Source organism: Musca autumnalis, unplaced genomic scaffold, assembly GCF_047663935.1.
Source record: "Musca autumnalis isolate F117 unplaced genomic scaffold, ASM4766393v1 scaffold_1, whole genome shotgun sequence".
Lineage (NCBI taxonomy): Eukaryota > Metazoa > Arthropoda > Insecta > Diptera > Muscidae > Musca > Musca autumnalis.
Window position 1 is genome coordinate 158,063,960 of NW_027411644.1, and position 25,119 is coordinate 158,089,078.

The 25,119-nt window shown below is 36.3% G+C and overlaps 1 protein-coding gene across 3 annotated transcripts in view; it reads right to left on the reverse strand.

The window, feature by feature from the left end:
- The window catches only part of Antp (homeotic protein antennapedia), a 338,269-nt gene that overhangs the window by 255,609 nt on the left and 57,541 nt on the right, over nucleotides 1–25,119 (reverse strand). For all 3 annotated transcript variants that reach the window (XM_073958722.1, XM_073958719.1, XM_073958725.1), the window contains exon 2: nucleotides 19,201–19,239. The gene's annotated coding sequence lies outside the window, so the exon portion shown is untranslated. The remainder of the gene's footprint in view (nucleotides 1–19,200; nucleotides 19,240–25,119) is intronic.

Consider the following 25,119-nt stretch of genomic DNA (forward strand, 5'->3'; position numbering starts at 1 on the left):
TGTCCCCAGTCGTTTTGTGCTCAAAAACACTGATATTCATTAATATTTCAAAATATATTATATACTTCATTTATATAATATATTTTGAAATATTAATGAATATCAGTCGTTTTTGAGCACAAAACGACTGGGGACACGCAACTGTAATGAGTATTAGCACCCTGCGAACAATTTTTTGATATATTTAGAATTTATTCTAGAAGAATGAACAAAGTCTATTTTGCTTTCATAAATATAATTTTATTTTTTAAATTATGATTTTGAGACATTTTAGTCCTGTCCTTTTTTTTGTAATTCCCATGGGCCAGTTGTTTGAGAGCTGTTGAAATATTTATTGTTTTTTGAGCATGTTCCTGAAAATTTTGAGTATTTTTTCCGTTATTTAAATTGATGGTATGGGTATTTTTATTTTTTTAGTCTGTATTAAATTATTTTATATTTTACAAAAAATTTTAAGATTTGCACATTTAAATCCAAGAATAGTCACGTTTCCATCATTTCCACGGTAATGACAAAAGGAACACGGGAATGACATTTTCAATATAAATTTGATATTATTCAATCTATGATAATTATTTAATAAATTTATTGTAGAATTGTTAAACATACCATAAAATACAAAATGGCATACTCAAAAAAAAAATTTAGAAATGCAGAGGAAAATTGTCATTCCCGGGGGACTTCCGTCATCCCCGTGGTTTTTTAAAAAATTCCTAAATAAAAATATACTTATACAACATTATAAGCCGAAAAATATTTGTTTAAAGTTTCAACCCATTTTCACAATTTTCCGTGTTCGACCCCCAAAACGAGTCTTTTCACAATATTCAGCAGTTGGTCCCAAGACAGACCTAATTTCTGGCACATTCGGGACATTATCGCTATGCATTAAACATTTGCAGTAGACAGACATTTTAGTTGGTCGCCGTAGGATTTTTTAGAGCTTTTAGGCCATAAAAATTATATCATAAAAATTATACCCACAAACTCAAGAAGTGCCTTCGATACTCCTAAAACAACCCTTTAACTTTTTTGAGTGATGTATCAAAAGGAGTTATCCCAGGACCTCAAGGAGAACCTTCGTTGTTATCAGAAACACAAGGTCTCTTAAACTGGAACTATGTGAACATTTAGAACTTTTTTGAAGAAAGTACCGAAAGTAATTGCCCGATATAACCCAACCTCGAACTTGGTTTAAGTGTGACACAAATATTACGATGTGTATTAGGGTTTTTAGGGTTTTTACGACATTAAGTCATGTAGCTGGGCTTGCCCATGAAAAAATTATATCTACAACCTCCTCAAACAGCCTTTTAACTTTTCTGAGGAATGTATCGGAAGGGGTTATCCCAGAACATCAAGGAGAACATTCGGTGACATTTTCAAAATGATCATAGAACTGCCCATACACTGCACTTAAGTGAAATTTTTGAATTTTTCTGAGTGAGCTACTTGGAAGGTGTTTCCCGATATAGACCTTCTTGGAACTTGATGTTTGTTTGGAAGAAATTTTAAAATGTGTAAAATTTTGGGACAAACCGTATACTCTATACGTTTGTTATAGTACTCATCAGCCATTTTAGTTTGTGACAGCACAAATGAAATTTTTGAGCCATTATCTCACTGAAACCCCCTGAAAACAATTGTGCCGTCGTAATAGAGAGTAATCTGCGAGAACAATCTGCTGCATGAAATTTCAAAAGAATCCGAGACATGTACCTGATCTGCACTTTTGCGATAAATGTCGACATTTTGTGTGTGAGGTACCAGAAAAAGTCGAGCAATGTAGTCGATATTCGGACCTGTAGTGGAATTCTGCAACCCATTTGTCGAGTCACCGACAAATATTAACACAATTTTTCGATAAGTTAACAACCAAACTAAATCTGTTGATAAATCCCACCGACAGCAACGCTGTTGTCAACTTTTATTGATACTTTCATTTATAATGTTGCGTTTTAGTGTTAAAGTCCATGTGGTAAAGTCCATACTTCAAACACCAATGAGCCCGAAAACTCTTGAAGGCAGTTTGTGGTTAGCACTTCGAAATAATTTTTCCAAAAATACATAAAATTTGAAGATGGACTATATAGATCGACTTCTTCTTGTACATGACCTGTAGTTGAAGGACTTTTCTCTGATCGTTTTTTCGTTCTGATTATACACATACAAGGAGAAATATCAGATGCTTGAGGCAACACAGAAATTAATGATCTGTTTTTATTTTTTTAATATTTAATTCAATCGACAAAATTTGAATTCGAATCGTCTTAGAGGAACAAGCCGTAAGACTGAGGCAAAATTTTTATATCCTCTCCACGAAATCATGAAGAATATAAAAAGGCCATTTAATGTTTTCGTTTTACTCCGTCCCTACATTAAAATCAGCATATCTCAGTTTGCTGTTGCATTCAATATATCCTCCTCCTAGGCCACAGACGACCGGCCGTTGTTGCATGAAATGAATCTTTTTTGCATACATTAGCATTTTCCCTACCTACATACAATGACATTTATACACATATACGGTGTATATACAAAAAATATTTCTTTATGTGTATATATATATATTTATTTTACAAGTGTTCATACATATGTATGTATATATAAATGAATCTGTAGTAAAATTTATGTTGTCGTTGATTCTGTTCTTTTTTCGTTTTGTGAAATGCAACTGCATAAATATTCAATGAGAAAAGGGTTGTAGATGGATTGAGCAAAACAAAAACAAAATTGTGGAAGAGTTGACCAACACAACACACGAGAATAATGTAAAATGTGTGAACTACAAAAATTACACTTTGTTAAAAAGTAAAATTCATGCATAAATTGACATACGGATAGACAGTCGGCGGCGGCATAGCCAACAGACAGTTGTTTTTCGAGGAGGAGTAGGAGGAGGGTAAATCAAGCAGGATCCAATCGTTTGCAGGAAATAATAATAATATGCAGTGTTGAGATAAGTTAATGATAAGGATTTTTTGCAAAAAAAAAAAAAAAAAAAAATATTATGTTAATCACAATTAAAATACATAATTTAAAGAATTTAACGTTAATATTAAAATTAACAAAACATAATTAAAATAATAGATTTCTATTGGAGAATAATATTTTACTAAAGAGATCCTGCTGACTGGAAATATAGTCGAAATTCTCTCTATAACGAAAGTCTCTATAAACAATGGCTCTCTATAATTAAACATCGGATTTTGAATTTTTTAAAGAACAATCAAATAGGAACATTCTAATATTCTTTCGAGGTTTTGAATATATTTTGCCACTTTTTAAAATATTTTCTTATATTATATACAACAAGTAAAAAAGTATCAGTCGGCTTTGCGGACAGAGATATGTACAACCTCATCCTATTTGAATTGAAACTTTCATCTACTGACAGATCGAATGTGTTTAGGGTCTTCTCAGAATTTAGTGGCCCTTTTCGGACATTTGAACTTGTCGACAAAAATGTGGATTAGGATTAAAGTTCAAAAGTGTTGCGAAGGAGGTACTTAAAGAAATGGACCGACATAGTCTATTATGGAAGTGGATCCTATTTTGGGAGTCATATCTTTTCGACAGATATCGCGCCCATTAGTCATTTCAGTGGGTCATCCATAACTTTTGGAACAGTATACCAGGAAGCATGGACTTGTTCACGGAAAACATAATATGGCTGTAAAGAGGACCAAAACGAACAGCATCGGCATATATTTCCAAAGGATCTTCAAACAGACCCTAAACTGTACTTAGACACAAACGTTGAACTTTTGTGAGGGTGGTACCATAAGGACAGGACCATTTTAGAAGTTAAACTAAAATTGGAAAAAATAATAGAAGATCCAAAGTTTGGACCAAATTGGTTGCCCCCTTCAAGGATACCCCCCGTTGTGCATACCAATTTAGTGACATTTTTTAAATATTGGGGGGAAGTACCGGAAGTTGGTGACCGGTATTGCCTATCTTGGAACTGAAACTAAGTTTGGAAAAAAATGACGAAGGCCGTATTTTTGACCAAATCGGTTGATCAGTTCCATTAGGATGTGTATGTTCGTTACAGGCTTAGGTTGGGCTTAGGTTGGGCTTAGGTTTAAGCATACATTAATTAGCCTCCATTTTTAACCTGAGTATCTCTTTTTTTTGTTTTTTTTTTTTCAAAAATATTTCTCCCTTAACTTCTCGAATTTTAACCTTCATGTAAACACCAAAACTTTCTGTTATAATTATGTGTCATTATTATTTATTTCCAAACCATTATTACTGACCATACATACATATATGCCATACTTTGCTTTTGCCATAAATAATTTGCATATTTTGTTCCTTTTTGTTTTTTTTTTTCTTTTTTGCCGGCAACAAAAATCATTATCAGCCTGTCTGACGGTATCTGCATATTAAATGGCAAATGCAATCGGTGGTTAATGCACAATGTGAAAATTTATGAAAAATTAATTTTTGTTTTTGTTAATTGAGTGTTTATTGCTTGTACAACAAAAAAGCAAGCCGCCATTACTATAACAGGACACACATACAAAGCGGGAATCACCGAAAAGTTAATGGTCAAATGGTGTTGTTAACAACATTCAATAAGCAGCGAAACAATTTAATTATGTCTACTGGGTATTCGGCATACATAAATTATGGATTTCGATGAAGAAAGGGAATAACGGAAGGTATTCCGAGGTAGAGTTGGAAATTTCAGTCGAAAATGAAAAAAAAAAAAATTCAAGGGCTATGAATAGTTATGTATAAAAATCTTGAGAAAAATCAATGTGATATCAACATTTTTTCAAGGGCTGTGAACGATTATACAAAATCTTGGGAAAATAGAGAATACATAATAAGTTCGGACTGTATTTAACTAGTTCCTATTTTGTATCCACTGCAAATATTTTTGCACCACCAAAATTGTAAAACTTTTCGCCCAATTATTTTTTTTTTTTTTTTTTTTTGAATTGCTAATTTCTTCGGAAACTCTATCCTTTACTAATCACTTTGTTTATCTCTAAAGCAATAAAATACAACTTTACTTTCCAATTCTCAGAATAGAAATAGAAACAAACTACCCAAAAAACTAATTGTTTATAATAACTAAACTAAACAAAAACTAATTGCAGGTGGAACATTTAAATATCTCCATACTAATAATTTCTTATCTTTATACTGAAATATGTGTCAAAATTTCCAGCAATACAAAAAAATAAAAACAAACTTAACCTTATACAGACAGCACCAACAATTACACCTACTATATACACACATATAGCGCCAGTTTTAACGCCGCCACATGTCATTCCATATTTCCATATTTTTCATATGAACAAATTCAAGTCAACTACTACTACCTCTACTACTCCTTGTCTATTCGTCTATACGAAACAAAAAAAAATTTCCATAAAAATCTAAATCATTTTTCGCCAAATGCTCACACAAGAACAAATAATATTTCCCACATAAATTCACACTTTTTTGCAAAAAAAGAAACCTCCAACAATTTGCATGTAATCTACATACGTACATAGTTATGACGGCGTAGAATATCTCTGCTATATATCGTAGATATGTAAATATATGTCAATATAAGGGGTGTGCACTGAGATACCAAGAGCAGCTCAGTATGAAAGGAGTTAAACATAGTGTGCCCAAATGCCATATATGAAGTTGAAAGAAAAATAGCAAAACACAAAATTTTCGAAAAAAAAAAAAAAACAAATATTGTTGTTATAATGAAAACAAAACTGACAAACGTCAAAACCGAACAAACAGTTGTGGTTTAAGACAAATTTTCTCTACCACTTCTGGCACTCCAAGTTTGTTGTGTTGGTCCTTGGAAAATCCAAAACAGGTAAACCTCTCTCATAATGTAGAAATATTTTTATGTAGGGTAACATGGGACTGCTTCGCCACTGGTGAGCCTTTGCCATCGCGTTATTTTATTTATGCTACATAAAAATCGTCCAAGGGAAAGTAGTGAGTTTATCGAAGATCTACATCTTTTCCTTTGAAGACATGGGAAATTCGCATAGTTAATGGTGATCTAAGGATTCCACTTACTACACTATGCTACAAAATGGAGGTGAAAGTCTGGGGAAGACATAATTCCTTTTGGGGATGGATGTCCTTGGTGAGTATATTAAGAACCCCGAAGAACAGATCCACCGTGAGTCGAACTTCCGCGTTATGGCGTGATTAAGTTTTTGCTAGAGACCCTGTAAGCCGTCAGGAATTATATCTTTGTTATATCTTTGTTCACTGTTGCTTTAGCTTATTTTTTAGATGACATGTCTCCAGTCAAATCGATTGAGGATTATTTTCGTAGAGCACTTTGACCTTCTAACTCGCTTCCTTCAATGCTCGCTTTTAGGTAAGGCTCTCATTGACAACTAATCGATTTTGTCGGAATTATCTCTTCCGCAAAATTTGTGTTCACAGTGTTATTAACCATGATTATCCAGCCACTTATTCAAATGTGTGCTTAATAAATGTATAGAAAACAATTCAGTCAATGATTCGTATAGATTAAATAGTGACAATTCGTATGCGAGGTACATGGGCAACACCAACAAGTTGGTCATTTGTTTTTGGTCGAGACTGAACGAACGTATAGAAGTGGGGAATTATGTGCCTTGTTTACAAGTGCAGTGGTTCGAGTTTAGGATGCGCCGACGAAATTCTCTTTGGACTATTCGAGCAAACAATTGGCGCCTGTATATGGAATGTTCTCTGTTGAAGAAACAAAAAACGGAACAAATGAGATCTGTGGCGAGATCCTAAACTGTGGTCTTCCCTGCCTGACCCCTTGACAAACAATTTCAAATTTTCTCCACTAATAAAAAGTTTTGTTTTAAAATTAAATATAAAAACAGTAACTCTGGGACCAATCCCGGTTATTTTGGAACCAAGACACATTTAGATAAATCATGTCGCAGATTTACTCAAAAAGTGTCACATCTCAAAAATACAGTTTAGAGAAAAATGCGTTTTAAATTTGCGATTGAAGTTTGGCTTCACAACTTAAAAAGCTTATTACACAAAAAATAAAACAACTATCTGGACCATCTTTTACAATGAGTTAGCCAGATATCAGTGCTAAATTTCTATGCAAGATCTACTAGGATTTGAAGTGCTTTAGTGCTTCATAAACATAAAAAAACTTTTTTGTTGATTTATGCCAAACTTCTAGTAAATGAGCTGTAGCTTCTTGAGTTTTGGAGATATCAACACGAAAATTTGACACAAGATAAAGTAGAAGTCTTAAAAAGCGAATTTTGTGAGTTAGCCACACTTTGAGTAAATGAGCGATATGAATGAGCACGGTGTGCCTTAACCAAATTTAAATGGAAGGTGCTTACCCCTGGGAAGTTTTTGCAGATTCTGAAACAACAATGCTCATAGATGAGAAATATCAAGAAACAAAAAAAAATCGCCGGAGGGATTTCCAAATAAATCGCGATTTAAGTTCACAGGGGTTCTTTAGATTTTCACAATTTTGCTTGGAAACCGCGAGTCCTATGTAAATGGGCCTAAAGAAAATGTTGTAGCTGTGAAGGTTTTACCGTTTTTGAGATATAGAAGTTCAAATTGAGACAATGCACTGACTGTATCGCCTCCTTATAAAACAATATCATGGTCAGTGCGCATTAACTAACTTTTAATGAACACCGCTTACACATGGGAAGATTTCGCGGATTCTGAAACAGCAATGTTCATAGATAAGAAAAATAAAAGAAACAGAAAAAATCGCCGGAGGGATTTTTAAATAAATCACAATAAAAATTCCCAATCTTAGGGTTTTTAGGTTTTCACGTTTTTGCTTGCAAACCGCAAGGCGTTTCGAAATGAGTCTAAAGAAAATGTTGTAGCTGTGAAAATTCTCTACAAGATTGGATGATTTATTTTGTCCTAGGTTGTACCATTTTCAATATATATAAGTTTAATTTGGGAAATTGCAGTAATGACATTGTTTTATAAGGAGGCGATACAGTCAGTCATTGTCTCGATTTGAACTTATATATCTCAAAAACGGTAAAACCTACGAAAATATCAAAAAGGTCAGTCTTCTGGAGAATTTTTACAGCTACAATATTTTCCTTGGGCCTATTTACATAGGACTAGCGGTTTCCAAGCAAAATCGTGAAAACCTAAAGAACCCCTAAAAATGTGAACTTAAATCGCGATTTATTTGAAAATTCCTCCGACGATTTTTTTTTTGTTTCTTGGTATTTCCAATCAATGAGTATTGTAGTTTCAGAATCCGCAAAAACTTCCCAGGTGCAAGTACATTCCATTTAAAATTTGTTAAGGCGCACCGTGTGAGGTGATATTAAGCAAAGGAAATGAAAATTTTGAAAATAAATTGACTTATGGTTTTTTTTCTTCTATAAGAGCCAATCAAATTACCACTACTTTGCATTCAATGAGTATTACCTGTAATCTGACTAACAAACATACAAGTATGTATATGACACCGATGATTGTTTCTATGTGAAATTATTATTTATTTATTTGTTTTAGTTTTATGAAAGTTTCTTACGCCATTTGTTTTGTTGTTATTTTTACTTTTTTCTGCACTCCTTCTTAGTTTGATATCAGTTCAGTTCGAGTATTGTTTATGATCACAGTAAATTGCTGTTATCATGTATAATTTTCATAACAATTTATTTTATATGCAAAACAAAAAGGGAAAAGTTTCAACTGATGTCGCTGTGGTTGTTGACTTACCTCCAATTTTTGCAGTCAATCTTCTTTCAGTTTGCTAACAATTTAGGCAATTTTTTGTGTGGCAGCAAGAAAACTGATTTGCATGTTTTGGGGAGTTTTGTGTGTATGTTTTTTTATAAAATTGCTGTATTTTTACCTCATGGCTGCATATGAAGTGTCAAATGTTTGTATCAAATACTTGTATATGTATTTTGCCCTGGCCCAAACAAAATGGCCAACCTTTAAATCACTTGACCAAGAAAGAGTAGCGACAAGAAAAATGGTGACTAAATGTAAATTTCCCTTTGATATTAATAATAATACACAAGAAGAAGTATCCTCAGGTTTGGGCCAAGTGAAGGGGAAAAGGGAGTGAAAGTGTGCGACAGCCGAAAGTATAATGAAGTGACCAAGACAAGTTGTTTTGCGAAACGGGAAAACTTTAAATCATAAATTAATGTCATGTTGGCAGGGATTTAATAACATGTTCACTTTGACTGCATACCAGTCACCACCATAAAAGAGTCGGGCTATGAAACCAGGAATTGTAAAGAAATTCTTGTTAAATACTCCATGGAATGTGTAAAGGCTCTTATGTAGAGCAAGTTCAAAAAGGGTTAGAAAGGTATGGGTTTTGCTTGGTAATGAATGTGGAAACTTTTTAGCCCTTTTTGGGTTGGTTTTCTTTAGAGTTTTTGTTAAAGAAATGACCGAGAAAGGACCTCGTGTTACACTTAATAATTAATAAATCACGCCAAGGGCGTTAAAGGTTTTTGTTTGCTGCGTTGTTTGCTTATGGAAATTTCCTTAAGGAAATGAAACCTAACTATGAATGGGTTATTGAATAGAATAAAATTCCCGAACGGTGGGGGAGCAGTTTTACATCATGAATATTTTTCGCTGAGTTTGTTGATATCTACTTAGATTGCCAACTAAATAAGTTATAAAGGCAACACGCCATAATTAAGATGAAATTTGAAATGTTGTTGGGACACGCAGTTTTTAGTTTAATGAAATGTAGGTTTATAGAGAAGGTAGGTTTGGTAAATATGTCTATATTAATGTTACACCAACCCTCTATGTAAATACTTTGATTTTTTGCTGTGACATTCCCAATGAATTGAATATCGCCAATTAAAATAAGTTGGTGTTCTAATGTTTCTATTTATGATATATGATAATAAGAACCCATATGAAATGCTTTTAGTCGCTAATTGATAAAAAATTGAACACAAACAAATTTTTATGGCCCATGGACGACGACTCTGGAAAAAATTGTAAAAATTGGTTCCGATTTGGATAGAGCTCCCGTATACATTTCAAACGATTTCACATAAATAATGTACAAAAAGCGCTATATAAGTTCGATCAAGGTAAACATTAATACACCTTCCTAGAAGAAATCCAATTTGTAATTTTGCATGGACCAAACATTTTTTGAGAGCCTATTTCCTGTCCACTGATAACTCTAAAAGATGAATTACAAAACCGTCTTAATATGTGAAACCGACAATTTTTGGTACATATGTATGTTTCCTGCCCATAAAGAGCCCGAAATGCTAATTTACAGATATTTTGGTTGGAATACGTGACTAAAAGTTTCGTGAAATAGGCAGGTTCCGTCATGTAAACAAGTTATTCTGCTGTAACAAGAAACGTAAGTACTAACCGAAATACACTTCAACATCTATCCGCGAACAGGTCCCAACCTGTACTTAAATCAAAAAGTTTGAACTTTTGCGTTGGAGGTATCAGAAGAAGTGGATCGATATAGGCCATATTCGAACCTGATCTATGTTTCAAAAAAAATATTACGACGTTCAACGATCGGCTACCTGCCACGATAATTATCTTTCAATTTTTATACAGGTTTAGGGTATTTTTTCAAAAAGTGTAGACTTGCCTTGACAGAGCTTATGCCGTTGTCATAGGAACCAAAACAATATGTTGACAATTTGTGTGGGAGGTACCCGCAGTAGTGAACCTATATTGTCTATATACGAACCTGAGATATGTCTGGAAGCAATATTACAATGTAGAAAGTTAGTACCAAAGCGGTTGATCTGTCAGAGAGTTAACATGCGCCGCAGACAGACGGGCGGGCTGGCAGGGCTAAATCGTTTTCGAATGGTCTCAAACGGATTTTGTCCAAACATACGCCAGTAATCGGCCAGTAATGCGTATTGCTGTCAGAAACATCCCAGCAAACCAAATGTCGGATGTCCGACACATCTCAGCAATTTCGGAAGCAAAATCGTTCAGATTTCGTTCCGATTTCTATTCCATTTTTCGGTGTGGAAATTCGTCCAGATTTCGTTTCGGCGTCAGAGAAAAAAATTTTCCTTCGATATTCATACGACATTATTCCAAACTTGTTCAGCAATTTTTACGAAAATTCAGAAGGTACCTCCGATTTTCATACGACATTATTCCGAAATCGCTCAGAAATCTGTACGAACATTCGGAAAAAAAAATCGGCTTCCGAATTTCCCAAGGATTTTCTTCCGCTTTCGTTCCGAATTCTGACCAAAATCTACCCGATTTCGCTCCGACATTTCGTTCCGAAATTATCTCAACCACTTCATACAACTTTCGTTAAGATATCGATACGATTTCGGATCCGACGTCGGACGTAGCGTCCAAATTTTGTTCCGATTTCGGTATGATTGGTTTGCTGGGATAGTATGATCATCATAAAGTCCAAGTTCAGAAAGGACGCCACCTGGATAGGATTGGTCCATAGTGAAAGTGGAGTTAGGTGAGCTGGTTTGGGTAGGCAGTTGAAATGGTACATCGTATAATACGGGCAGGCAGGTGTTGCATGCTGAACAGATGTTCTGGGTTATGGCATCAATCCTGGCCCAGTAAGAACCAGTAAGGCGGCTAAACCAACCGAATCTCAGTTGAGCCAAAACAACTCTCGTTTGTCTTAGCAGCGGTTGTTATTCCCCTGCCACGGATGTTGGGTGATCTCCTAGGACAGTACTCATACAGTAGGCTGTTATTGCCTCGGCGACTGCTTCAGTAAGAATATCTCTCAATCCTGCCTAATAAGCCTATTAATCTAGAGGTTTCTTTTTGTATAGATCATTAAGATCTTTCCTGACATGCCTGGGTGGGGGTACCTATCCATTCCAGGTGGTAGCAAATATTGCATCGACAACAGCGCCGGCAAGATCATAGATGGTCCATTGAAGACATGAGACACCCTGCTTCTGTTCTCAGGTCTGCATTTTGGAGAGTTTGTAAGTTTTTTCATTGCTTATCACTTACGTTGGAAAACCACACAGGTGCCGCTTAACTTACCACAAACCGACCTATCGCATTTTATGTGGTTAACAAGGTTTCTTTGTCTGCTCCCCAAGTGCTACCGGCCAGGGACTTGAGGACCTTGTTCCTGCTTTTCATCTTGTCGCAGATAACTGTGGCATGCGCGGACAACTTATACATGCTGTCAAATGTGACCCCAGGACTTTGGGGTAGTTGGTGGTCAGAATTATTGACCCATCGACCTGCACATTCAGTGGAACCTTCATTTTCGCCGTCCATGTGGTGAACAGTGTGGCTGTTGACTTAGTAGCGGATATTTTCATATTTCTCGCGTGGCAGACCTCAACAAGATCACTGCAGAAAGTCAGAGGTAAAACAGTTCCGTCGCTCCTTGAGGAACTCCCTGTATCACTCTAAGAGGTTTGAACTTCTTGTTTCTGAGGACCACGCGTATAGTTGGTGACCCAAAGTTTCAAGCAATGCCGGAGGATAGTGTTCCCGACATTCTCGAACAGCTTAGCATGACTGATTAAAAACTTTAGTCGCATCACATCACTGTTCTATAGCACGGCCTGTTCTAGTTGAGACCTCGGTTAAAATGTGTGGAAATTGTGTGCAGTGCTGTTGTTGTACTATGCTGCTTCCGTAGTAAAGCCTCAAGTTTCTTTGCTGCTGATGACAGAAGTGACAACGACCTTTACGATTCACCTTCTCCGTCTAATGGTGGACTTGTCTGGTAGCTTGCACTTGGGGATAAGGTACAGCTGTCGAAACTTTCAAGTGTGCAAAAGGCTGTGTCAATTCTGATCACCGACACAACCAAAAGAACTTCTCAGACAGATTTGAACGTGATCCTGGATCTTCGTGTGAAGTTTCAAGCAGCGAGTACGGCTTTTAGAATCCGAAAGCAAGGAACTTGTACAGTTTCACAGTTTGTACATGCGAATGTATTGAACTCAAGTGATAACCAGCTTGAATTGGGTGACAGTAATCGCACAAGCGATTTAATGCCAACCACTCTCAGGTTTGACTCAACCTCAGTAATTATCTCACGAATTGTTATTTGGGCTGAAGTTAATTCACCTCTGGACGCTCTGACAATGTACACAGACGTATCCAAAATGGAGGAAGGCCGATGCCTATTGCGAAAATCCGTTAATCATACACTCATATAAGCTTAACGATAGCTGTAGGTAGCGTCTTTGAAGCAGATGTTCATGCCATCTGGAAAGAGCAAAATTGGTTAGAGGACTTGAAACCAGTCTCACAGGACCCAATTTACCAATTGATGGATTCGTTACGTCACCGATGGCAAACATCGAGAGATTTATCTGGATAAGGCGTAGCGCAGATGGCTTATGCAACCTGGATATAGAGTATCCAAGGCAATCTGTCTGCTATTTACCTTCCCTCACTTGACAAGTTAGGAACATATTATGGGTGACTATAGGGTTAAATTTCTAACTTCAAGATAAGGTGACAGTGATGTCGTTTACTTCTCTCTAGCGGACAGCAATCTACTTTTTTGTGAAAGTACTCCGACAAAATCGTAGGAGATCTGTGATGGTGTATATGGCTGGCTATCCATTTCTCAACTCCACTATTACCAGCGAAAGGCACAACCCTGATTTAGACCGCAAGAATCCGCTTTCTGTAATATACCAAGAAACTGGAGTCTGTCTTGTCATTACATTTTTAATATTTTTACCCTAGCCTCGCAAACCAATCTTTCCCATTAACCGTACCCTTTCACCCTGAATTATTATATAAATAAAATGCGAAAAATGTAAATACAAACTGATGTTTTTATATAGAAAATGATAAATGGTGTGGTAATGTAAAAAATAAAGCGGACAAAACAGCAGGCGGTAATGAAAAAAAAAAAACAAATTCAACGGCAATACTTTTTTGTATATTGTTTGTTGGTGTTGTTGTTGTTTTTTCGAAAGACAACAAAATATAAACCAACAATTGTTAAACTTTGGACGATGGTGGTTTATATGGACAACAGTGGAAGGGTATTTCGTTCTATGTTGGTATGGTGGCATGGAGTCCTTTTTTTTCTTCTAACACATTCAGGCACGCACGCACACGCTGGTAAAAATGATTTAATTCAAAACTTTTTGTTTGTGTGCTTTGGAAGCGAATGAGAAAGGCTAAAAACTTTTGTTTATTTTTAACAAAAAAACAGCAAGTCCGAATCCAGAGGTAGGGAAATGAAAGTTTTAAGGGTTTTATTTTGGTGTTGTGGTATCTCTACACACTGACTCCACACTCTCATACAAACAGGAAAGTTAAAGCAAAATGGACATAAAAGAAGAAGAAGCAAAACAAAGGAAATTGTCACACCCAGTGACCTTAATTTTACAGTTAGGTCTATGGAATAAATATACAAATACATACATAAAGAATGTTGGTTTTTGTGTGTGAGTATAGAAGGAGAGGGCTGAGGCATGGTAGGTGGTATATAAATATTTGCGTTTAACGTATTTATTATTTTTGTTTGGAATTTTTTGTTGGAATTTTTTTGTATAATTTCTTTAATTTTTTGTGTGTTTTTATTTTTTGCTTAATCCCTTACCGAGTTAATTTCAAATGTTTCACAAATTGTTTGTTTATATAGTTTTTTTTTTGTTGGTGTATAATTCCTCTTTCCTTTCAGAGTTGTTTTGTTTTGTGTGTGTGTGTTTTTTTTTTATTTACATCATTCATTTATAAACTTCCCTTCTTCTTCTGCTGGCACTTTTGTTAATGCCCAAGGCTTTTGGGTCTTTATATTATTTAGTATATGGCTAAAGGAAGAGGAGTTCGTAGTGCGAAGGGGAAAGTAATACTTTGATACCATGTTCACATCACACAGTTGTTGTGATGATGAACTTACGGCATTTCTTATCGCCAAATGTTTATCGGACCGCCTGTGTAACGCATGAATGAATTTAGGTCTAAAACTGAAATTGGCAAGACTTATACGATATGCATACATACATACATATGTATGTATGTGTATATGTAAAAATGAGTGTGGGGGAGAGTGGCAATCAACGACAACGCTAGAACTAGAACATGAAAAAAATGCAAAGAAAGGGCCAGGAATCTACACTTCTGACGGCATTACTGTTAGGCCAACTAGATATCAAGATTGTAGGGTAGACTTAACTGAAATGTTGCTGCTGCTGCTGTTCGAAATTGATATCAACCAAAAACTAAGGCAATGTAAAGGAACAAAACTGTAACAGCAGGACTTGCTAGCAAGCACATTTAGCCAGGGGAAATGAACAAACGGAAAGGAATTCCAATTGTCTGTTTTTTTCTTTTCCTTTTGTTGCCTTTGATAATGATAAGAATTTTGTGAATTTTTATAAAATTTTCTTGAACACAGAGGGAAGGGTGATTGCTGTATTGTTGTTTGAACTAAATTTTTCTTAAAGTTGACACAAGAAAATGTTGTAAATAATTTGATATATTTTGAAGTCATGAATATTTTTGGGAAACAAATTTTAAAGGTATATTGAAATTTAGGTTTATAAATAAGAAACGGCAAGGACATAAATAATGTATATCAAAAATCCAGGATTCGAAACTCCACATAATTATGTTTAATGAGATACATTAGTTTGGATTTAGCTGCCACTCGCTTAAGTGCAAATAGATTTTTTGCCAAATATTTCAACAAAATGCATTTGTTTAACGAAAAATCCTTTAAGGAAGCCATATTGAAATATGTATATGTTTTCGATTTATGTCAAATCAAGTCGAAATGGTTTCCAGTACATATTGTATTTTGTGGCAGATAAGCGAATGTGGTAACTTCCACTATTTGTTCGTTGAATACAATAAAAAATACGTGAGAAATTCGAAACTCTTACCGTTCTCAATCAACTTCATGCACAGACAATCAAACTAACCTGACTTTAAAATTTTGGATTTGACATCCCGTCAACATTATCATTGTGTCTTATGTACCTTAAAGCTACATTTTCTATTTTGATATAAAAACTTTCCCTTTCATTCGCAATCCTTACTGCCAACATGCTGCATTAAAGTAGCACGCGTGAGTTTTACTTTTGGTTTCTTCTTCATTCTTATTTAACTACATGTTATTGAGGATAGTGGATAGCTAGCATACTGTATAAGTCCTTTTCATTAAGAATTTCTTTCACCAAAGTCTCCCATAAGCTTGCTACATTTCAGTTGAAATACATAGAAGGAACTTAATCCTCCCAAACACTTGATACCATAAGTGACGTTTTTTGGTTAAGATAAAAAGGACGACATATGTGTTTCGTTTGGATGACTATTGTCCTGAACTGAAAAGAGTTTGGAGATTCTCAGAAACAAAAATTAACATGCATAAATGAATATTCATTATAAATTATCATTTATCAGGACATTGGTGGCGTTTTATTGGGATAGCTGTTGCAATTATGTTTTTTTTTTTTTCTTTTTCAAAATATTCTGGCTTAACAACAACCAATTTATTAGTGAAAAAATTTGGAATTGTTCGCCAAGGGATAAGGCAGGGAGAACTATAGCTTCGATCCTCGCCACAGGTTCGAAAATTGTTCTAACTTTTCTGGGTTTAAGCCGCTAAGTTACAAGGAAATCGGTTGAAAACTTTAAGCAAATATAATTTATTTTTTAAGGAAAACTGAACGGAACGGAAGCCGCCGCAAAAACAGAAAATAATCCGTTGACTGAAGCAGGCCTGGATGGTGCCTAGGCATCCTCAGTCGTTACTTCCACAAGTGCATCAACCTCTCTTTCTCTCTATCTATCAAACTTTAACAAAAATTTACAATGATATCAATTCCCTTACATTGAACTCCTTCCCGGAACTCGAAGGTATAAATGACAATCTTTACACAAATACACACACTAGGGTTTCTTTGTAGTAGTTTCAGAGAAAATGGCATCTTTTTCAAGCTCCCGAGTGACACAAAACGGACAGTAGCGGGGACGACATACCGGACATAAATGACAGTCTAACCAGACACAGCAGGCTTCCCATCAACCTAATATAGGGAAAATATCCAGTCACGATACTTAATCCCAATCCGCCGTAAAGGGTGCTAAACCGATCTGTTCCATTGAACAAGACTTGTTAGCGTTTGATAAACCCGACCACCTATAGCTACTTTGGCAGAAAGCATTGAAGGACGAAGATGGTAGGAGAAACATCTCCAAAATACCAAAGCTGAAGTAGTAATGCACAACAAGTCATGTCACAAGGCACCAACTTACTGCAACGACCTGACAACGCAGAATAGACTTAAGGCCTTATATGTATCTGGGGCGTTTTGACAAACCCGTCATAATGCCTTTTTGGCGTCGGGTCCGTTTTTATATCCTTAGCAATTAGCCTAAAGAGGGTGCAACACTTTGAAACGACCAAACTTGGGCTACTCGAATTAATGGTTTTAGATCCCAAGTAAGACGTTTCAGACAATTTGTAGTCGATTTAGCCATGTCCGTCTGTCTGACTGGCTGAAGCGTACGATAACTCTGGCACGGATCAACCGATTTGGTAAAAATTTAATTCTCGAATTTTTTGTCCACTCTCTCGGGTAACTCCCCCACAAAAGTCAATTTTTTTCGAAAAAATCATGCGAACCGTAACTCTTCAAGGTAGTAACCAATTTGATCTATACTTTGCACATCTTAGTATTTCTACCAGACATATATCAAGTTGCAGTGTGGACTATTTGATCCACTCCTTCGGATAACTCCTACTCAAAAATTCAGTTTAAGACCTGCTTTCGAATCATGTTAATTTTTTTGCAAAAGGTTGATCTCGGAGCCCCTATTACGACGGTACAAGTTTTTCAGGGCAAATTCGTACTTCCTGAGAAAATGGCCCTAAAGCTGTAAAAACCACCTACGGCCAACATGTTTTGCTGCTGGTGCGCATGCCAACTTTCGAAGAGGATACTGAGTTGGTTCAAACGTTGCGTATCATAATTTTTCTTCAAAACTTAGATAAAGTTTGAAACTGCTGCTTATCGGTCCACTTCTTCAGGTACCTCCCCACAAAACTTGAAAAATGTTCGTTAAATTATGCGCACGGTATTTCTTTAACGGATCAACGGATCGTAGTATTTTGTCCAAACTTAGTTTACGTTCGAAAATGGACCATGGTGATCTACTCCTCAGGGTACCTTCCTCACAAAAGCAGTCTGTTCGTGGATTCTTTGGATTTTTTTTACGAAAATACTCTTTGTGGTCCAGTTTACAGCAATATTTTGCTTTTCGTGGACAAGTCCATGCTTCCTGACATACTGGTCCAAAATCTCCAACTGAAATCGTTGGTGAGTGCGATATTTGTCGAAGTAAAAGACTGTAAATAGAAAATCCACTTTCAAAATGGGTTATGTTGGTCCATTCCTTTAAGTACCTCCTCCGCAACACTTTTGAGGCAATTCAATTTTTTCGACAAATGCACACGTCCAAAAATGGCCACAACATTCTGAAAACCCCCTGAATACATAAATGTTGACCATTGGACCTTATAACCCTAAAAGGGAATTTTAGCTAAATACGAGGTCGAATGGAACTATCCTCACCTAGCTACAGGGGAATTCGTTATCAGCGAAACTCGCAAGTGCAGGAGAACCCTTGGAGAAGGAGGAGGCTCTGGGATCCCCCTAATCTTGTGGCAGGGTGCATTTAAAAGTAATTACACAATTGCAACCTAAGAAGGTTGAGGTGTCGAAGCCATCAGTTACACCCTGCTCCTGAAAAGTGAATCCGAAGGTAATGATATAGTCACAACTTGTGATGGTTGGGAAGGTGTTGAGACCATCAGATTCCTCTCTAAACGTAAAAGTCTTGCAACGAAGCCATTTTCGTTGAAGCAAGAAATGTTCCGAAAGACTCTAAGACGTTTTTGCTGGGCTCCTCAGCTACTAATGGAATACTTTGAATATCCAATGTGTAGAATGACCACCGTGGTGACTTGCACCCTGAAGGTCATGGGTTCGATTACCCGGTCAGGCAACATCAAATGTTCAACGGTAATGTAGGCGACATTTCCTGAGTATTTCAGGAGAGAAGTCTCATTGTCCCTTCTGGGATGTTTTATTATATATAGAATTATATAGAATGCCACTAGCCGTCCGCATAGCTAGCAGATTGTCTATTTTCTCTCGTTATATGAAATTAGTTAAACGAAGATGGGGAATATAGTTCCAATTTCTTAATCCTTAGAATGAAGGATATCCATCAAAGACTACTCACCTTTTCATCCGCTCCAAATTTAGCCGCAAGGGGAAATTTCTGAAAATAAAAACAAATGAAATAATATTAAATATAATTGGTATTTTTTAATTTTTCTCGTTGGAGTTGATCTGAAAAAAATCTTCGATCATCCAGCTCAACTCCAACAAGAAAAATTAATAATGGTGTTTCATTATTTCATTTTTGCCATATTTAGGCGAAGGTAATTTTATAGTGACATGTCAATTAATTCTCTTTCCTTAAAACAGTTTTTGAGAGAGATAATGTCGGCTGTAAATGGTTCTTTTATATTAATTCGGACATGGTGATAAAAGGGAGGAGAAGTCTGCCCTTTTTTCTTTGGAGATGATGGCCATGAGAAAGACTCTTTAGCTGTTTAGGATTATTTGTTTTTTTATTTTTTAGCAAATTGGCCAATTTATGTTGTATTTTAATGGTAGTCAAAAACTCTCAAAAGCCATTTCTTCCTAGACTCTAAGATATTGTGGTTGAGAACCCGAAGTGTAGTAGAAATTTTTGTTTTTATAAAATCCCATACAATATTTTACGGGCGATCAAAGAGGAATAACATTTTGGTCTCTTCTACAATTACCTCCTACACAAAAAAATATTAAATTAGCAAAAAAGAAAAGTAAACTCCTACACATTATAAAAACACACAAGATTAAGACAAAATAATGACTCAGTCAACATGCTTTCAGTCTCTTCATACATACATACGTACAACATATTTGCATTGGTTGTGTTAAGCATACTAAGCAATGTATTTAAAGTTCATAATTTACGATACACCACGCACGATTCTTTTTTATTACGGATGCAACACAATTATGTTGTTGAAAATTTTGTCTGCTTGTCCGTTAAAGTGACAGAAAATGACAATCATGCCATAAAGCACAAACAGACATAACCCAGTGAACATTTTTTTAATATAAATAAAGTATCATACATTTGGTCTGTTCCAGTACTGCAAGAATCTACTAATTTTTACTATTTTTTCCGATAACATAAAGGAAAAAATGTTATCGTAGTAAAAAAATAGTAGCTTCTTGCAGGTTCTGGAACAGAGCAATTATTTGTAGTGTTGTCATGAACATGATGAACATAATGCAAAATATATATACATATGTATGTATGTAAAATATATGAAAACCACTGAACCACATTTCCTCTTAGTAATTGATTAAAAGGTCATCTTTTTATATGAGATGTCTTGGAGCTTTTAGAAATTTGATCCTAATCTTAATTACATCTTCACATATATAAATTTACGGTAAACATCAATATAAAGAATCTAATATGAATATGTACTTAAAGCTGTGTATTTTCACTTTGCAGATGCGGAAGCAATTGCAAATTTGTTACATATGTATTAAATTCTTTACATTACTTTACCACTGGGTTATATTTGTATATGATCATAACTTATTTATGTTTGTCTGTCTGTCTGTCTTTTAAGACACCTTAAATAATAAAGAGTCGAGAAATAAAACAAACTACCCACAAATATGTGCATTTATGAAGTTCTAAGCCACCTGTCGTTTGGTGCCTGCCACTAGTTTTCAATGTTGTTCCAACCAGTAAATCCACACAACAACCACCACCCTCTCCTCGAAATGCTTGGTGCTGATGATGTCGATGACGACGACGACAACGATGGTCACCAAAGAACATTAAACAAATTTGCACGTTATCAACACTCTTTTGCTGTTGTTGTTGTTATTGTTCCTTTGGCCCCTGTATGTTTTAACACTTAAAACGAACAAGGAGCGAAAGCCCGGTAACAAAGCTAACAACAACGCCCAGTGTTTCGTTTCATTTCGCCTTTTTTTGTTTTGTTTTATTTTTTGCGGACAACGTTGATTGCATGCATCGCAGGCAGGCAGGCAGTTTAGTGGACATGACATGTATTGTCTGCACAAATGCGTGTCAATGCAATAAACTCCGGCTGTTTAATGACGAACATAACTATTTCTAGAGTTTGACAATTATTGTAGAATGTAAAGGGGGAGAACGAAGGTTGGATACCGGGTGGATGGGTTTGGGAGGAGGGCATAATTTGGCATTCCTTAAGGTTTCTATATTTATGTCAATACAAGAATTTTGTCAATATTGGAATTCAAGTGTCTGTTTTAGTTTGGAATGCCAAGAGAATAATTCCCAGCCTCTTTCATGGATATTAGCAAAATTATTTCCTCCAATAGTATGGAACCCTCTGTGTAACGACAGTTTCCTGTAGTGGTCTTCAGACGAATGGAACATTTATCCCAAGTTCCCAATACTGTTTTTTCTCCTGGTACATAAAGATATTTGTCACTCCGCCGACTCCAGTATAAATATTGAAATTAATCGTACCATACATAGATTTTGCCCTGTGGCAGTGAATCTTTGGCCTGTGCCTAGCGTCACCGTACAAAATTTACAAGTTATCCAAAAAATTGCCAATAAAACTTTATGGTTATACTATTCTGTTCCGATCTAGGAAAATCAGTTGTAATACAAAATGATTGGAACAGATTATCTGGAAGCCTTCAAATTTTACACAAATATCTGACTAGGGGAATGTTCCCCAAAAATCTGACTAATGCAATGTTCCCCAGAGACAAAAACACCAATGGAAGAAGGAGAAAGCAATAAAGTTACGGGACAGACGCCTCGTCGTTCGTGAGCAAATCTCTCCCACAGATGCGGATGCTTCGTTATCTTTAGTCGAGGGCATAGCTGCAGGGCAAAAAAAGAGAGAAGGGGACAGAGAAGCTCAGGGGGAGTTCAATCTTTACCCAAACATTATAGACAGGGAATGAATACGACAACAATAGGCACAAAAATACAACAATCGTGGAAAACTCCATTAAAGAGTTCACAAGTGGACAATGTGAGCGAGAGCGTTATGAAGCTTGCAACAAATAGTACGTAGCTGTCAGGGGCCCAACGGCGCAAGTTAAGGAAGAACTCAGCGCGGATGAACAAGAAACAACAGGATGTTCACAAGGAGATTAAAAAGACTCCCACACATCCTCGGAAGCGGCGAAGAGGATTAGAATTCTCGAAGAGCAGAACACTGGAAGAAAAAGAGCTTCTCGCATTCAAATGCTTCAAGTAACCTTACCAAGACCCGCACAAAGGAAAGAATTCTTGGCGCAGATGAAGAACGCGACACCGAGCATTGAATCTTTTGAAACAAAACTTGAGATTCTGAAAGCACTTTTCATAAGAGGAAAATTGCCGAGGAGACAGAGAGTGAGCGCTAAATAAATTTCTAAACAGCTGCCAGGGGTGCAATGACGCAAGTGTAAGAAGAACAAAAAAACACAGCTGAACCAAAACAGCGGAATGTTTCCAAGGAGATCAACTCTTCCACCACTTTCTCGGAGGCGGCGATGAGGATATGTTCTCCCAAAAACCAGAACACTGAGGATCCAACGAATAAGAAAAAGCCTAGCGTAAAAGAGACTGCACAACTGTGAGCTCGGAAACGCAGGTGAACCCGACCACCGAATCTTCAAAAAACACTGGGTTTCTGAAAGGAAATTCTGGACCTTCCAGAAAAGTTAGATAGCCGAGGAAAAAGGGAAGGAGCCGTTATTCTCGTAAGCGATGAGCAGAACCGTAGGGCAGAACACTGAGAAACCACAGATTAAAAAAAACGAACTTCCCATCTTCAAATGCTCCGGGTAAACATCTCCAAGACCCACGCAAAGGAAACTGTTTCAAGAATCATTCGACAGTAGGCGCTACAATGAGCTCGGAAATAATGAATGTAAGCCCGATCATCGAATCTTCTGAAACAACTTGAGATTCTGAACTTTCAACAGAGAAAGATCTCCGTGGAGACAGGAAATGAGCCGCCATCAACTTACGCCAAAGTAGCCAAATTCTATAAGAGCGTGGACCAATTTCAATCATCAGCAGTTAGCTGAAGGAGGAACTATAACTGACCCTCATGCGAATTATGTCCCTCTCAGCGACATAATTAGCGACAAAAAACTCGAGATTCTGAAGATTAAACCCCCAAAAACGACACACAAAAGGGATCCGAAACCATTAGCGGCCCTCTAAACGCTGTATACTGGAGGAACTATGGTTGAAGCCATGCAGATAAACTTTCATCCGAGTGAAGCAGCCCTGATAGGGAAAATTAGCAAAATACACATATTGTGAGAGGTGAGCCTGACCACTGAATTATCTGAAAATACTGGGAAGGTGCCAAATTAAAGTTGGTGAAATAAACCATCTGAGCAAAGCGGCGGTGAACATCAAAGGATGGGGCAGCCAACTCTAAACGGAATGCATGCTCGAAGTCTGTGATAACCAGAAAGGAGAAGGTGGTTAGCACTCTGATTGTGGTGGGATTCAACAATAACTCCTCGGCCAATCTTCAAAGTAAGGACAGGGCGTATTACGTCTCAAATGCCTTATATTTCAAAGTAGGTTGGGCAAGAATCAGTGAGGACATGGATGCCACACACTCGACAGGCATGAGTTTGAACCCCGCCAGCGACAGAAAAGATGGCGCCGAAATCATCAGCGACTTCAAGAAGCCCGTTTACTATAGTTAAAGTCATCCAGATAAATTTGCATCGGAGTGAAGCGGCAACTGAAGACATAATGGAGAGAAGTAATACAAGTAATACATATATTGGCGTAATCCAGCACCCTTGGACTATAAAGAACAAGGTTTCTGGACTAAACGGTGGACTCGATCGAGAACTCCCACTGTACTGAAAGAAGGGAATGGAAGATGTATACACTAGATTTTCCTAACCCTGATGGATAAAATTAATAAAGGACTAAACGCAGGACTTTATGCTGAACCTTTATAATACGCCACAAAAATGTATGCTTCCTTTTCTCTCCAGAGATGTCAACGTCGGGCGCCACTGTACTAAAACAAGGGAATGGAAGATAAAAACAATTGATTTATCATCTCACCTCTTATCAACATAACCCTAACCTAACCTAAAGCAATACGGTACAGTATTTGACGTAAAAGTCCTTTCTTGAACCAGATTCTGGCATAAAATTGTTTTTTTTTTTAACCCAGTTTCTGACATTCCTCCACTTAGTCATTGAATAAGCAATTCTTTGACATTGAATTGAAACCCAATGGGTTGTACACTGTTCCTGGCACTACCATTTACAATTTCCAAACGCTTTTCCATGACAAGTTTTCATAATTGCCAGGTGACAGTCGAACTTCGTGATCGGCATTTAGCAAAATGCAAATGAAAAAATCAAACGCAAATACTTGGCGCAGGCGCTTAAAACTTAAAAGAATATTTTATTCTGATTTTTCAGCGATAAACACTTCATGCCTATGACTAACCATAGCAAAAATATTTGAGCCAAAACAAACAAGAAAAAAACGCAATTGCTTGATTGAAATGCCAAGTAGTTTTCTAAGCGCCGTCGGCGGCATGCCTAAATTTTTGGAAAAAAAAGAAAACAAAATTTTCCTATGAAGGAAATTCCACAGCTATTAACTTGAATACTTAAATAGTGTTGACTAAAATTACAAAACTTTGAAATTTCTTAATCAAGCTTTGGATATTTTTTTATTTTACAAGACAAATGAGGTTGATTTTCGAAATAGCATATTTTCTTAATTTCTGAGAATTTTAAATTTTTTCTAAATTTAAGTTTTACATTTCTGGGAATTTAAATTCTTTCCAAATGTGGATTTCTGTTTTAATTTTGGAAAGGGTGTTTGTCCCCCTACCTCCTAACGTAACATTTGCTTTGGGTTGTGTATTTTCAAAATCCCAAATATGTATGTACGTGAGCGTGTTGTTGCCTGTCTTCTTGCTGGATTTCTTAGCTTTGTTTAAAAAAGGTTTTGTTTTTAGTTCAGTTTCTGTGTCATCTTGTGCCAACTTTGACATGTGTGACTTTTGGTTGCTTTATTTTGCGACATATTCG